The sequence below is a fragment of the Anoplolepis gracilipes genome, chromosome 8 (genome assembly GCF_047496725.1).
Source record: "Anoplolepis gracilipes chromosome 8, ASM4749672v1, whole genome shotgun sequence".
Taxonomy (NCBI): Eukaryota; Metazoa; Arthropoda; class Insecta; order Hymenoptera; family Formicidae; genus Anoplolepis; species Anoplolepis gracilipes.
The window spans coordinates 1,735,124-1,750,953 of record NC_132977.1 but is presented as its reverse complement, the minus strand read 5'-3'; the positions used below and the strand labels follow the sequence as shown (position 1 = coordinate 1,750,953).

At 41.0% G+C, this 15,830-nt stretch overlaps 1 long non-coding RNA gene across 1 annotated transcript in view; it reads left to right on the top strand.

The window, feature by feature from the left end:
- LOC140668560 (uncharacterized) overlaps positions 1–15,830 on the top strand; it is a 189,271-nt gene that overhangs the window by 37,374 nt on the left and 136,067 nt on the right. The gene's annotated exons all lie outside the window — the stretch shown is intronic.

The window sequence follows — 15,830 nt, the reverse complement described above, 5'->3', positions numbered from 1 at the left end:
ATGCATACGTAGAAGACAGAACATTAATTTATGGTTAAAATAAGGGCCCGGCGTGCGCGCGCATGTCGGCGCGTCTGTCTGTTGCCGCGGACGAGCGTGGGCGCCATGAGTGCCTCGCTTAAAACATTTCTCTGGTTCAGCTCTGGGTGCGTTGCGCCTCCAACGAGCTCACAGCTGAGACACGACCGCGTGTTTGTTATTTGTACTCGCGTATTTATATGCGTATATGAATATACGTGTATATAAGGGCGCACCAACTCGCCAACTCATACACGCGCATAAGGAGGGAGGGGAGGGGACCAACCTTTTAACCCCTTCTCGTCGCGCCCTCAACTCTTTTCTTTGACCGTCGGTCTCGCCGGGCATCACCTCCCAGGTCCATGAGTCCCGTGCGTCCTGGTCCGCGAGGCGGACGATTAATAACCGAGGTGCTTCGAATAAATTAAAGCACTTACTTATCTCGCGCGCGAGCACGAAGCCCCGATAGCGCGGCCAGCGCGGCCTTTGTCGTGAGACGACGGACATATTCGTTTGGATTCGTTCTCACCTATTCAAGCGGCGTGCTTCGACCGGGGATTGGTTACACTCGGCTACTTGGGTGGTTTTAGACGTAAAAGGGACAAGCTGCGTAAAAACGTTGACGAACGATGTCTAAGACACTATCTTTCTTGTTTGCAAAACTTACACATGTGTATGTGTATCTTATTATATTCCAAACGCGGGAATTATCTCCGGATATCATCGATCATTGCGATAAGCAAAAAATTAAAATAGATAATCTTTTGAAATAGAAGCATATTTTATATCATTGTTTACGTTTTGCATACAAACACGTTTAAATCTTAAAAAATTAGTTTAACGTAATTAATTTTCTGACATAATAAACATTTTCATTAATGTAATAATAACAAAAATGAATTTGTAAAAAAATTTGGATTTTCTTCTTATTTCGTTTGGATGATTTCTTTATTTTAATTAATTATTATCTTTAATCTATCTTGAATTTATCATCGTGTGAAAATAATCTTCAATTTCGCGTTACGAGAAGTCGTATCTTTTATTGCCTCACCGAGTCATCGAGCTTAAGATTTCCGTCGTAGATCGATGCCTCGTTGATATCGACGCGCGTGCACTCAGTTCGACGGTAATTAACCCATAAAGAGAAGGAGATTTCTCCTTCTCTTTCTCTCTCAACAATGTGCCATGTAGACATAAATATTCTTTGTGCAGATATATATATATAGGGGGGGGGGGGGAGACAATGGAGCGCGAGGCGTTTCGATCGCTTAACGGTATAGAAATATCCTCCTCGCGACCGACAGAGACAATCGCGGGCTGAGCGAGCGGAGCAGGTCGACGACGTCTTATTCCCGCGGCTAAGGTCGTACCCTTATACGACGATCTATATAGCACACATAAGGGAGGGGGAAAAGAGGCAGGGGGGAGGACGAGAGCATCGGACAAGGCTCTAACCGACATCGTGCAGGAGCCGGCAGGTTCAACGGGGTTTAACCTTGAGGATGATTAGAAAGCAAAAGATCCCACCGTCGCGTCCTCTAACCGTTCGCGTACGGTGGATCACGACTCCTTCTCGCTCCTGCACGGTCTCTCTCGCGGTAGTCCCGATGTTCCGCCGAAGATATCTGGGGCAATATTTTCTGAATCCTGCACGCGAGTGCCCGTTGATCCATAATCAGAGAAATAATCGTGCGAAAAGTATGATAATTGTAGCCTTTACGTAAATTGGTTCTCGCAATTCGAATGGACTGGAGCAAGGTTATTTTTAGGATCGCTGATGTTGACTATAAAAAAAAGAATCTTTCAATTCTCTTAATATTATATAATTTATAATTTGGAAAGAATCCATCATTTCGAATTATTACATTTTGATAGTTGATAAATTTTGAAAATATTAAAAAAATATATTTTACAGACACCACCAGTACATTTAATATTGATTATTGATTGATTGATTGATTGATGACAGTTGATTTCAATATCAAGATTCTTTTTATGATACATAAAAACACGTTATAAATTATCCTGATTCGAAATAATCGGACACATTTTATTGGAATATAAAAAAAACAAGTTTCGATGATAGTTTAAATCTAAATCTGACAAATCATTATCGTTTCGTTCTCGACTTCTCATAGATAACCAGTTTTTTAGTCTAACAATAAGTCGAGTGGTAGGGTTTTGGCAGAGATTACTAAACGCGAGACTCATTCGGTATAATTGAAGGTTCGCGCGGACCGACCGAATTATAAGGACTATATCGCAGCCTTACTCGGCCATATTCCTTCGATCATACATCGAGTATTGCGCCTCTAATTTTCGTGGCGCTTCCGAAGGTCGTTCTCACGGTGAACAAAGTGTGGAAAACGGTACCTATTGCGTGGCTCACGGAACAAGCGGTTAGTCGCACACACATGTGATCCTAGATTAAACCTACCATTATCTTGTACGACGTGGTCATAAAGATCACTTAAAATTACTCGCGATGGTAATTACGGATAAGTGATGGTTATTACACAGCGTACGCGCGAGTCGCGTTCGATTCCTGTCGAGAATCGCGGCAGTTTTAGGCGCGCGGATTTAGCGGATTAATTGATTTCGCTATCGATAACTTCTTCCTATTAAATACGAATTACGACCAATCCGTCGGATAAGACGTAAACCGTTAAAAATCGCCTCTAATGTACTTCACATATTTCATCAAGGAAAGAAAGAACAATTACCGACTCACTCGCACTTCCGCTCTAGCGGCGCGTTTGATCTACGTGTCTATCAATGGAGGGACGTTAAATTAATACATTCGTCACGGCGATCTCGAAGCTATACGCGTCTTCGATCGGGAAGAAACGAAAGCACCGAAAGTTCACGCGAACGTACCTTTCAGCACGGTTCAGCCTTACCACGAAACATATACTTACATACACCTATAGCCTCCGTTGTGTAACCATTAAAAGAAGCACAGGTATATATATATGATATCGCCGATACCAAAGTCTAATAATCTCGCGTGACTTGTTAATCATATCAGTCATCGTATCGAGTTCACTCATGCTTGATCACTCATAGTTACTCAAGCGAGCGCGGCGCGTGACACTCGTAACGTCTCCATAAGTTTTTAAGCCGCATCTTATCGCGGCTTCATCGCGGACCGCTCCTATAATACGTTCCTGCGTTCGAAACGGAAGGAGTCGAATCCACCTGTTGACAGGCAGGCGCCCTTATCTCGTACGACGGATCGGTCGCTTTGATTTAATAAAAACCCCTTGCGCGATGACGCGATCTTGACGGACATCGCGTTGCGATGCGAGCGACCGACGTTTGCGACGTCGTCCGTACCTTGGCGAGCTTTCGAGCTCACGCTCGTGACTCGTGGCCGAGCTCGAGAGCTCGTTGGAATGTGCGCCGACCGGGATTCGTGGCGTCTCATTTGAATTCCGCGCGGGTATCGTTCGCTCCATCGAAGGACCCGCTCCCTCGGCGGTATGCGAACCCTTCGAGATCGCCTTTTAGGTTTACGAGCTACGTAAAGCCGTCTCTTGTCCGCGATCCTCCGTTTCCGTCGATGTCCGCGAGTTAACTCTCGGGTCATTCGAAAAATACGGCATAAAGATTTTCATCTTAATACGCGCCTACAAATTTGCATATTCCGCACCTTTTGTTTCGAGCCCATTGCGAAATATATTATATTACTTAACATCTGTTGATGAGTTACCTCGAATCTCTCACGTTCTCTTAACTCGTTTTTTGCACTTTTACGTAAGTTACATTTAATAAAGAGAAAATGTAACATTTGTTGAGGCTTCAGTTTACGCGAAATCATTAGCCTACGGCATGTGTATGTAAACGCCTGTTACGTGAGAGTTTTGTTTGGAGCATGCATTATCTTCCTGTCGACGAGTGTCGAGGTTGACTAATGGAAAAAGAAGCACATTTCCAACAACAGCTGCTGGTAGTTCACACTTGGTTTTGCCTTAGTTAGAGTCAAGATATATTTAATCTTTAAATCAAACTTTAACATTTTATTAAAAAATTATATATTTAATAATTAATAATACCTAATATTATATTCCTACACTATTGTGTACTCATTTTCATGTTTGTTCTATTATTTTCTTTACTACATAATTAAACAATTTTTTTCGGAAATTTTTAATACTATTGCTCACACTTTGATTTATTTTCAAGCTTTGTACACAACATGTCTTGCCGAATACAATTGTTCACTAATTAATCTCGCTGACCCGTCAATTGATGTTGCATCTCAAATTTTCCTTATATTAGTGCTTTGAAATAAAGTTTGCGATATGTCGTCGCGACGAGGTCGGAAACTTTGTAGAACGTAAAATAGTAAAACACGAAGAGCTAGAGGACTCGTGGATAAAGATGAGAGAAAGAGAGACGAAGGACGATGAACGAATAATGGACGCAAGATGTAGATGGCCGTAGAATGTTGGATCGTGTCCGAACGTTCCGCAGCGAGATTCCATGGCGCATCCTGGCGAGATTATAGGGTCAGTAATTAATATATTGAGCGGTAATTAATATATTGGTCGGGCCATGGCGGCAACGTGTTATTACGTAGACCGGCGTGCAAGAGGTGAGACGGCGACTCGGAGAAGAGCCGGGCGGTCCCCCCCCAATGACCCCCCCTTCCTGCGTCCTTTTCTTGCGAGGCGACAGATTTGGCCACATCTCGCGTCGACAAAGAGCACGAGCAAAGTGCTCGCATTCCACGGCGTATGAAACCGTTAGACGGATTCTGTACTTTTTCCTCGTTACTTGGCGCCTTCGGATTTATGACCGATACTTTTTCACGGATAAACAAACTGTAAAGTTATTAGCAAAGAAATAAGACGACGATTAGATTGTTGCTGCGACCACCAATCGCCAACGCGTCTCGCTCTCACATTCCTCGAGCTGTTCCTTTATTTGTTATAATTTATCGATCGATTGTTTGTCATAGCTCTCTTTTCCTCGCGAGATCAACAGAAAATATAACGTATGCTTTCATAATCGGAAATCTAATTAATAAATAATCGAGCGAAATTGTATGGCACTTAGGAATAATATCGCATGCAAAGAAACAACATAATAATGTTAATTATACGTGTACTATGAATATTTATCTTATGTACGGTGGATAAGTGTAGCGACACAAAAGTGCGATCGAGAAAACGTCGTTGATCCCGTTAGTCTCCAACTACGGGAGTAGGTCGCACATGGAAGAAGCCGCGCACGTCTGCAACGGATGTAACCCTACGGATGTATTAACATATACACCGTAGAAACATTGTAGAAAATGGCTAGAAAAATGCCGGGTTATTAGCTGAATTAAATATCGCATTTATGTATGAAGTTTATTAAGCCGGTATTATCAAGAATGGACGGGTGGGGGGGGGGGGGGGAGGGAGGGAGGAGATGAAATTACATGCGCTCGCGGGCATCTTCTCGCTGATCGTTATGCCGCCTCTTTTCATCTCACATTCATTTTTTGCGTTTCCTCTCTCCGCTCGGATTTTTTACGCGATATTTCGCTTTCTAATTTCGCTTATTGCTTCTTAATTATTGGCCTTTTGTTATCATCGCTTGATTGTTCCGTGTGAATCTTTGCAAGGATAATTCTTCTTTTGCATTTCAATCGGTGACTTGATTTCTTTTCATCGCGCGCGCGCGCGCGTGACGAGGAAAAAATTGGACGAGTGCGCAAACATTGTTGAGAAATCGCGGAAATCGATTCAAAAGGTCGAGACGATAAATGATTTGCAAGTTACATTTCACGCGATTCGCGTCGGCCGTGGATCGCACGCAAAATTAATTTATTGGCCCGACACCCCGTCGACGTTTTAATTCAATTTTTATCGTCCGGCTTCTTTATTCGGCGTTTTTGTAGCGGAGACTCTCAGCGCGCGTGATCCATAAATCACGAATCGGCGCTCGCCGATGAGATCTAAGTGGTTAGACTATTGCGTGCAAACTTTGTGCCGCTATCGCGATCACGAGGAAATCACCTCGTCGCGCTGATCTGAAGGTGCCGAGTGATGAAATCTCTTTGCTCCTCGAAGACTCGTCCATCAACGGAATGACGTGGAATTAGTAACTCGGAATGGGATGGTAATTGGAAATTCGAATTTCAACCAACCGCGTGTAAATACGATCGATGCGTCGGCTTCGGGGGAGAATTAGCGGTGGTGAAAGGCAGTGAGAACAGAATAGTTCTTTTCTCGGCGGTTTTATTCGCGACGTCGTTTTCTGCTCGAACATTTCATCGCTTTATAATTCTCATCGCGTAATAAATGGTACATACATATATCGTGTATATGAGCAAAGTAAAATTGACACTCATTGTCAGAGAAACAGGCACTCCTTCAAATTAATTATCCTTGACATTTATTTTATTCAGTTCTCTATAAAATTTTCTCCTTTATATTTGAAAAGTAATATTATATTATAGAATATAATTATATTATATTTTTTTTTTAATTTCGGATTATTAAAAAATTATTTATGATTCTTTTACACATATAAAAATACTTTTTCTGTTTTTCTCTCTGAAAAGTTTCTTGTATTCATATATGAATAGTTATTTGCTACTAGAGATATAATCAGGAATCTTGAATTATTTTAAATATTTACAACAAAAAAATTCCTAAAAGTTTTACTGATTTGCAAGTTTCTCTTAGAAATTAATATTTATCATAATATGGCATAAAAAAAGTAAAATATATAAAAGTTTGTGTTTTCTTCCGATGAAATGTTTAATAGAAATTTATTTTTATTATATATAGATAGATTTGATTATACACATAATTTTATAGATATTTTATATATATATATATATATATATATATATATATATATATATATATATATATAGTAATTATATTATTATATATAAACTTGTGTTTTATATATATATATATATATATATATATATATATATATATATATATTCTCTCATATAAATAGAAATAAAAATTCTTTAAAACGCATATTGAAAAATTTAAAGTACATATATGTCAAAATTAGTTATAGATATTTTAACTTACTCTGTAACAAGAAAATTTATACAAAGCGCTTTATTATATTAATGAGATCGCACATATTAAAATCGCTTTCCACTAATCGGCACATCGAGATTCTCTACCCAGACGTTTAGTACCATATGTATATGTATGTGATCGATAGATCATGCAGTATTTTAAACAAACGCGGACATACTCTACGGTGAAACGCAACGTTAGGGATCCGACTTTGCGAATCGAAAAAGTTCCTTTGAGAAGCCGGCAGCTCTTCGGGCGTAAGCGCAGACTCTTGGCCTCTCGTTGAACGATATATAAAACCGGCATTTGCGAATAAATACTCCATTGCAGGAGTACGGGGCTCTAAATATTCATGGGACAGCTCGCTCTCTTTCCCGTATGTCCTGTTCTTTCCATATTCTCTGTCATTCCCTCTCTTTCTATTTCTTATCCTCTGGTCGTTTCTAAACTCAACTATGCTCGTTGCGAGGATGCTCACATCTTTTACCTGCAAGTATGTTCCTATTGGACATTGCGGTGGATTCTTTGTGTTATCTTGATCCGCTCAGTCCGATATAACGAGACGTTACTTTTCAACTTTTTATCAACGGTTATCGCAAAGACCGGATTACGATACATATTCGTGAATACCTGATTCGACGAGAAACTGTAAAAGCACGTAAAATTGAAAACATTTAGTTATAAATATATGTAATCTTAATTCTCAATATATGTTCATTCAAGTATATACATATAAGCGTACATTAGATCGCTCTTTGATAGCATCGCTGTCAACTAAGCAGTTACAGTGAAAACTGAGTGATATTTTTAAAGATCTAACATAAATGCATTCGATGCGCGTGGCTGGATTCTGTCTTGCTAATTGTCCGCAAAAAGATAGAAACGACTCCTCGATAAATATTTAACTATACCATCATCGACTTTCTACAAAGTAGCTATTATACCGCTTAAACTCTCTCGGGCCGGAAGCAAAATGCGATTTCAAGATCGATAACGCAATGCGACGGTCGGCGCATTGCGTCGTGATATATAATTTGCGATTACGATTCAACCGTCAGATCTTGGCATTAATAGCCAATAGTATTCGATTTCGAGCGCGACGAGAAACAGGCGCACCGTTAATTAATTATCCGGCGAGTCGTTAAGGGCAAATAGCGAGGCGCGATCGTCGCTCGCTCGATCCCGCGGCTCCACGTAATTAAGTTTGCCGGTTTGAATTACGCTCGAGTGGCAAGCGCGACGCGTCGCGTCGCGTCGCGTCGCGTCTTGACGCGGCGCGGATAAACATCATTTGCCGCCTTCCTCCCGGTGTTCTTTCCAACGTGCTCTCGACGTTATATCCGTCGGTTTGACCGCACCTCGCTTTAGCGCGTTAATCTCCTTCGACGCATCATCCACGGGGCTTATGCGTGAAGATGCCCGGCGACTTCATCGAGAGAGACCATCGATCTTTACGACCGGCTTACTCGCCTCTCGGTGGTATATATGGTACTAGTCGCGCGCAATTATCTTTATACCGTACGACAATTGAGTTTCGCTTATGAGAGAATAGTATGTATATCTTGCATACCACTGTAAACGCATCTGGCGTTCTTATCGATTCGTTTTATTTTTCCTACGGCGTCGAGACCTCCGCGGAGATGTCGTTCCTTATGGAGCTTTACGTTTGCGCCGCGAATAGACGAATAATAATTGACTTTCGCTTGATTATCGAATTTAATTCGATTATTTAAGAATATAAAATAATAGACGCATGGAAATATAAACGAGAATATTCGCTTGAATTCTCTTTTATTTCATCGTTTTGAAGACAATAGCATAGTTGCAACGATTTGATTGTTTCTCTCTCCTTTTTTCTAGCAAATAAATTTTTCTAACTTGATGTATATTCAAACACGTATCGAAAGAGAGATATTACACGAATCGTAAAATTGGAGAACGCGATCTTAAAGATCAAGGGGACGGCACATTTAAAAGCTTTTGGCGCAGCCTTTGTTTCCGATGAAACGCTCTATATTAATGTGAAATTGGAAACAACAAAAAATTGGAAATAGTGGTAGATCCTAGAAAAAAGCGGCGCGGATTTAAGACCGGCCACGCGTGATCGACCGCCATTATGGTTCGGCGGTGGAGGTTAATACCAAGAGAGGTTGATGATCGTTAGCCGCGTGTATGATCGCGTTCCTTCAGGGATACTATATAGTGTAACCGCGCGGCGCGGTTACACTACAACACGACCGAATCGAATTAAGAAGGCAAAAATCGTACCGAGTTCAGAGCGCGCCGCGTGCGCAAAGTGGAACGATAGGCGATTTAACGGACAGCACGCGTGATCGGTCGCAATCACGCGCCTGCTTTAAAGGTTAATGCCGAGACGGAAAAGAAGAGCAGAAAAATGCTGGAATTAATGCGTCGCGTGTGCTACTGGTTGCGTGCTGGATGACCATTCCTGGCGACGAGTTACGCTGGAAAAAAGTACGGCCGTACTTCTCGGCGAAAGAGTAAAACGCCGAACGTCTAATCATTCTCGACGCGCCTCGAAACTATCGCGGGACTTTCGATGAGCATTTATACGCCTTGTTTTTGTTAATGCCCGTGCTAATTTTAACATTGTCGTATCGAGAGAACGAGTTCCGTAAATAGAAGCGATGAAACAAATAGCGAGTTAACATTTTACTTTTATTTATCTTCTCACGTACGATTGCGAATAAATTGATATATTATTAGATTTTCTATAGAGACTTTTATCTAATAAAAAAAAAAAAAAAAAATGATGCTATCATGTTCGATATATTAAGCGAAGCTTGTTTTCCAAGTGAATTCGCGTTTCAGCAAAGTGAAAGCTCGAAGGGAATTGCAATAATTAATTACTATAATTAATTACTATCGTCGTATAGGACCTCCTCCTTCGCTGAAATTAAATGTATCGCCCACGCTGCGCGGTCTCATCCTTCCGACGAGATAGCACTTTCCGCGCGTTCCCAGCGCACGGCGTGGAAAAACGCTCGGTTCCGCAATGATAATATCGTGAGTTGTTGCGCGCGTGCGCGCACACGCGCATACCGGTTATCGCGCGGAATATCAGCTGATAACATCGAAACAAGTGCTCGCACACCCCCACAGACGCGAAAGCGCACACCTTGCGTCTGCCCGGACGATGCACGAGAAGGAGAATTTACCCTCCGCGCCGGAATCTTGCCTTTTTCCCGTTGTATATGTAAGCGTTGCACGGGATATCCGCGTGTACGTACGTGTGCCTGCGAACCACCGCGGCTGGTGCATCTCGAGCGTCTCTTATGGACCGCGCTGGTGCTGCACCATAATATTATTAGATAAACGGCGCGCCGCTAGATAGTGTACGCTTCTATATGGTTTACATAAGCGACTGTGACCCCTCGCCTCGCAAGGGCCACTTCTTCTTCCTCTTTTTCTTCTTCTTCTTCTTCTTCTTCTTCTTCTTCTTCTTCTTCTTCTTCTTCTTCTTCTTCTTCTTCTTCTTCTTCTTGCTCTTCCTCCTCCTACTCCGCCTTCCTTCTGTTTCACGGTGAAACATCGCGCCGTGCTGCATAGAGGAGGCCTCGCAACACACCGGCGTGGCAAGCGACAAGTGCGATCCACCGCGTCTTCCTCCTTCCACACGATTCTTCTTATCCTTTTCTGAAACCTTTGCGCCGTCTCCTTCCACTTCCCCGTCGTTCATCTACGAAGGGTTAATGGGGTTTCACGGAAATTGCTTCGCGCCTAGCGACAGATAGAAACCGCACGCGAAATCTGCCGCGAAACGAGATTCTCATCAGGAACAATGCAGTGAATTGCGGGAAGCGAGTTTAAGGAGAGGCGGAGCTGTATAATGCTGAAACGTGAAGTTTGTCAATTTACATTTTTTTGCGGTTTAATAGTCCGATTAAAGCAATTAAGCTACACACGTTTACTTAATTTAAATTTCTCTTTTCTCATTTCCAATTTTTGTATAGTCACTACATACATAATGTATGCACTTATATCTCATTAATTTTTTAAGACAGTTTTTCCTATTGTGTACGAACGTGAGTTTTTACTTAAAAACGATAATTCTATACGAAAATAGACGAAACAAATTTAAAAACGGAAGCACGTGAAATTATGGAATATATATATATATATAAAAAGAAATTGAATAATTGCAAACATTTGAACTCAGATTACACGTGTATAATACACGATCCTGAAGAAATATAATTTGAATTTTTATTACTACATGATACAAGTGTTTCTATTTAAATAGTTTGCATGTCAATTTAATTTTTATTTAAAATGCGTTACAACATTAAAAAATACTTTTATATTTTTAATTTTTTTTATTTCATCACGAACAAAAAAATAATTTGTTTCCATACGCTTTTATTAGAAATTTTTTATTCCTGCGAAAATTTATATTGCAAGTTCTATAATATTATAAATACGAAATTGATTCCTTTAAATATCTACGTAGTTAAAAAAATATTTTCGACACAATTTGCTTGTAAAATCCTAGAGACATAAAAAAATTATTGCCGCTAGATCAGTCTCGATCGAAATGCGAGACTGATGAAGAAAGTCATCGGCGGCGCTGCACAGATTTCCGCCAGACTGGACGTGATCGAAAAGCCAATATCGATCGAGCTTGCCTGGTTCGCGGCCGCGAGGGAGAAACGATTCGTCTAATGAACCGATCGCTGTATCGATTAACGCCGGTTGAGACCGATTGGTTGCGTGCCTCGTCAAATTTGTCAATGGGTGCGAACCTGCCACCGGACATAACGGTCTCACGCGCTCAGCTATTTCACGGCACAGCTATTTTACGAAACTAGGCGCTCGGAATGTGGAGAATACAAGGATAGAAAGAGGTGATCGAAAAAAAGTGTAATGGAACGAGAAAGGTGAAAAAGAAATAAAGTGGTGATTAGAAGCATGATGCCACAAGGTCGTTACAAATTGCCATGTTTGATTATAGTATGAACGAAAGATTGGCGTAAGTAAAAAGTACTTGACAAAAAGTGCAGTAGTCGAATAGCAACGGGAGAATAGCAATTTACTGATTATATTGTGTCTGCCTTGTATCGAAAAAAGACTCATCAGAAATAATGGCGCTTTCTTACTACTAGCTAATTTGTTCACACATTTTGATGTTGTCTCCTTTGTCAGAATCGTCGTAAATCTGATTACTTATCCATACTTCTTTCTTTATAAATAATAATGCTTCATAAATAATATAATTTTCTTTAATTTCATCTCTCAGATTTCGCATAATTTTTCACTTTCACAAAACCAAATTAATTTAGAGAAATCGTGAGCATCGTAGAATACGACGAAAACGAATCGGGAGTGCGCAATGGGAAAACGAAATTCGAAATAATGTCTTGCTCTATTCGTGTATATGCGCAGGTATGTACGTCCATCAAGTGCGTTCGCGAAAAAGATTTCAGTATCGTCGCGCTCCACACGTCGACGTGCACGTTCATGCCGGCCAATCAGTAATTTACGATCATCGAAGGGCGCTAAAAGCATCCAGACTGAGTCTCTTAAATGCAAGCTATAGCGCTTGCTCTTCGGGACGTCTTCTCTTCTACCCCTTCTTCGCCTTTTCTCTCTTTACCTTCTACGTTCCTTCTCTCATACGTGCCGTACGTTGTATGTGCACACACGTAAACTCACGCGAGTACATATGTATGTGTGCATAAGTGAGGCGTCTTAATACATACGAGAGACTCTTGAGGAACGGAGCCGCTCGACGCGGCCCAATTACTTTAAATTGAGTTATAACCGGATCAAATTGCCGATAATTGGCGATTGCATAGCTTAATCGGGTGCCAGGCCTCCTCTCGTCTTTCCTCTCTCAAGTCCATCGAGCCGACACCGTCAACGAACGCACCGCGCAGCTCTTTACCTCTCATCCTCTCATTTGACGTTGTTCATCTTATGTATAAAGTTATTTTGCAAAGTGGGTTTTCAAAAGAGAGGGTGGGCGTGCAGAAGAGAACAATGAACGAGAGAGACAGAATGAGGTTACTTTTCGCGAGTGAGTGAGCCAACACGCGCGTTTGTTTTTATCCTTCGACAATACAAATTGCTGATTATGCGCCCGGCTTTTATGTGCCTTCTAATTGGGCCGCCTCGGCTCTTGGGAAAGATCGACCGATCGCACGATCGGCCCTCGTTAACCCCTAACGCTCTACGTGCACGCCAGGGAACTGTATAAGCTGTATACTTCATGGTAAAGTCTATCCGACGATAGCCCTCTCGCATCGCACTCAACAACGCGGTTTCTTCTCAACTTGTTTATGACATCATAAAATTGATAAATTAAAAAAAGTTTTTTATATTTATGTCTAGAAGACTAAAATTCATTTATAAGGCCTTATTAACGATAATCAAAGCTTATCGTCATTGCTCGCGCGTATCGAGCGTATGGGTGACAAAGGGTAATTAAAAAATAAAACCACCGCGTCTCCTGCGCGCATCCCGGCGCGCTGACAAATCGGAGCGCTCTTCGAAAGCCGCGCTCCGCCAATAGTAGGCGACAGGGTAGCCGAATTTAAACGTAGCTTGTCGCAAAACGGTCGCCCGAAGGAGAAAAACAACAACATTTAGCAAGTTACCTTAACAGTAGTTGACTCTGAAAAATAACAACAAAGAATATTCAAAAATTTTCGAATATTCCAGAACAATTATACTATAAAATCTCCTTCGAGCGACCGTTCCATCGCACTTGATCCCGAGCTACAGAGCGGTAGGGTGTTATTCTTGTTTCTATTACTTTGCTAAGAACTTGCTAAAGTTCCACAGCTCGCGGGTTGCTTGCGGGTCAAGATGCTGCTTCTCAGTTGGCAAATTCGACTGTCTACGTCGCGCTATTCCAACCAAGAACGAAAGCGTACGCCGGCTCCTCCGCGCGGTACCCTTCGTCGCGACAAGTGGGTGCGAATAAAGTTACTGTGTCTGCTTTTCGCACATAATTTTTTGATTCGAGTCTGATTCGTAACCGGGTATTGAACTGTACGAGAGTGGATACCGGTGTGCTTCCTAAGTGCTGGTAAATGTACAACCTGCAAAAGAAAAAAAAAATAAATAAATAACGGGTGACAATGAGTAGTGAAATGAGACTATTGGCCGATGCGCAAGTGAATCTCTTCGGGAAGATCGCCTGCACTTGCGAGAATCTCCGCAAGGCCGAAGCTGCCAAAATCATTCAGGGCTTCGTCGAAGCTTGCCTCCAGAGTCTGAAAAGAAGTGAAGTAAATTTGACCAGCAGGACTTACCCTTTCTTGCTGAGGAGATTTACTTGCAACAGAAGGGGATACTCCTTGAGCAGCTAAAAGCGTTCCAGAACAGAGACACGTCTCACAACTATCCGCTCCAGTCCTCCGCGCCTCGAACTACTCTACCCCGGATACGACTACCTCACTTCTCCGGGAAGTACAAGGATTGGCCAATCTCCCGTAATCTCGTCTTCAATTTATTTTTACGATAAGAATTAAAGAGATATAGGACTTTCTGATAAAATGTATATATTTGCATAAATACAGAAATTATTTTAATTCGAAGCTTACATAGATATGTACATAGATATATTAAATCAGATGTTATCGTAATTTAACCATGACTTAATTAGCGTAGACTTAATCATCCCGTTTGTTTCTACTGTTAATTGAGCGCTGCTTATCATTATAGATATAGAAATAACATATTTCTGCTCTTATATATATCATGTGTTTCTTGTATCATGTATGTAATAGGCATATTCGAAATTGCAGCGGCGATAACATCTCTTGAAGTTTCGTAACTAATTTGAGTAGAATGTATATATAGAGAAAATATATATGCCGTTACGCCAAGCACATCATATGTACGATATAAATGTGTTATTCAAATAAAAATACCGCGAAAGATTAATATTGCCTCATCGTCGAAACGTGTCGACATCAAGCAGATGATTATGATTCCACACGAAATCTATTTCTTACTGTGCACGCGCGATGTGCCTGTCGTCGATTCCAGTGAAATTTTTATAAACGAAATGGATAGAGCCACTTTATAAAACCGTCAACAAATCTAGGAATTAATAATTACACGGTGACACGGCTTATTACTCATAGTTTCGACGGTAGTTTTACGTGAACACCACGTTTTACGCAATCAATTAGCTCGTCATTACGGTTGTCTCTTCGAGTTATTAATTTGCTTAATCAGGAAGTACGGTTAAGTAAAAAAAAAAAAAAAAAAAGAAATCCTGCAGAACAGTAAACCGCTTGTGCGATCATCCATGATTTCTTACCGGTGCCGCTGTTTAGAGTGGAAGCGAGTTTTCGTTGACTATCGCCTTCACTGCGCTATCTTGTCTATCGTGTCCCAAGAGAGCCATTGACATTCTATTTGACGCATTATACTCGCATGATCTGCTCCGTTCCTCTCTTGTTGTCACCGCTTCGGGAAATTGCTGAACGTGTATCTTTCACGAACTGCTTTAAAGAGAAAGCGACCAGTGTTTCCACGAAAGTCCAAACTACTCCGGTTCAGTTCCGATAAATCTTTTTACACGATAGATTCATTCATGAAGATGATTTATTCTATATCGATCTAAACGACGATTCTAAATTATTTATATACATAATATACATTTTTTAAGATAATCGACGATATGACTTTTATTGCATAAGAATACATGTAGTAATTAGACATGTAATTAGGTAATTTTTAGATGCTATTAGGTGTGTAATTAAATGATTTTTAGATGATAGATGATAGATGATATAT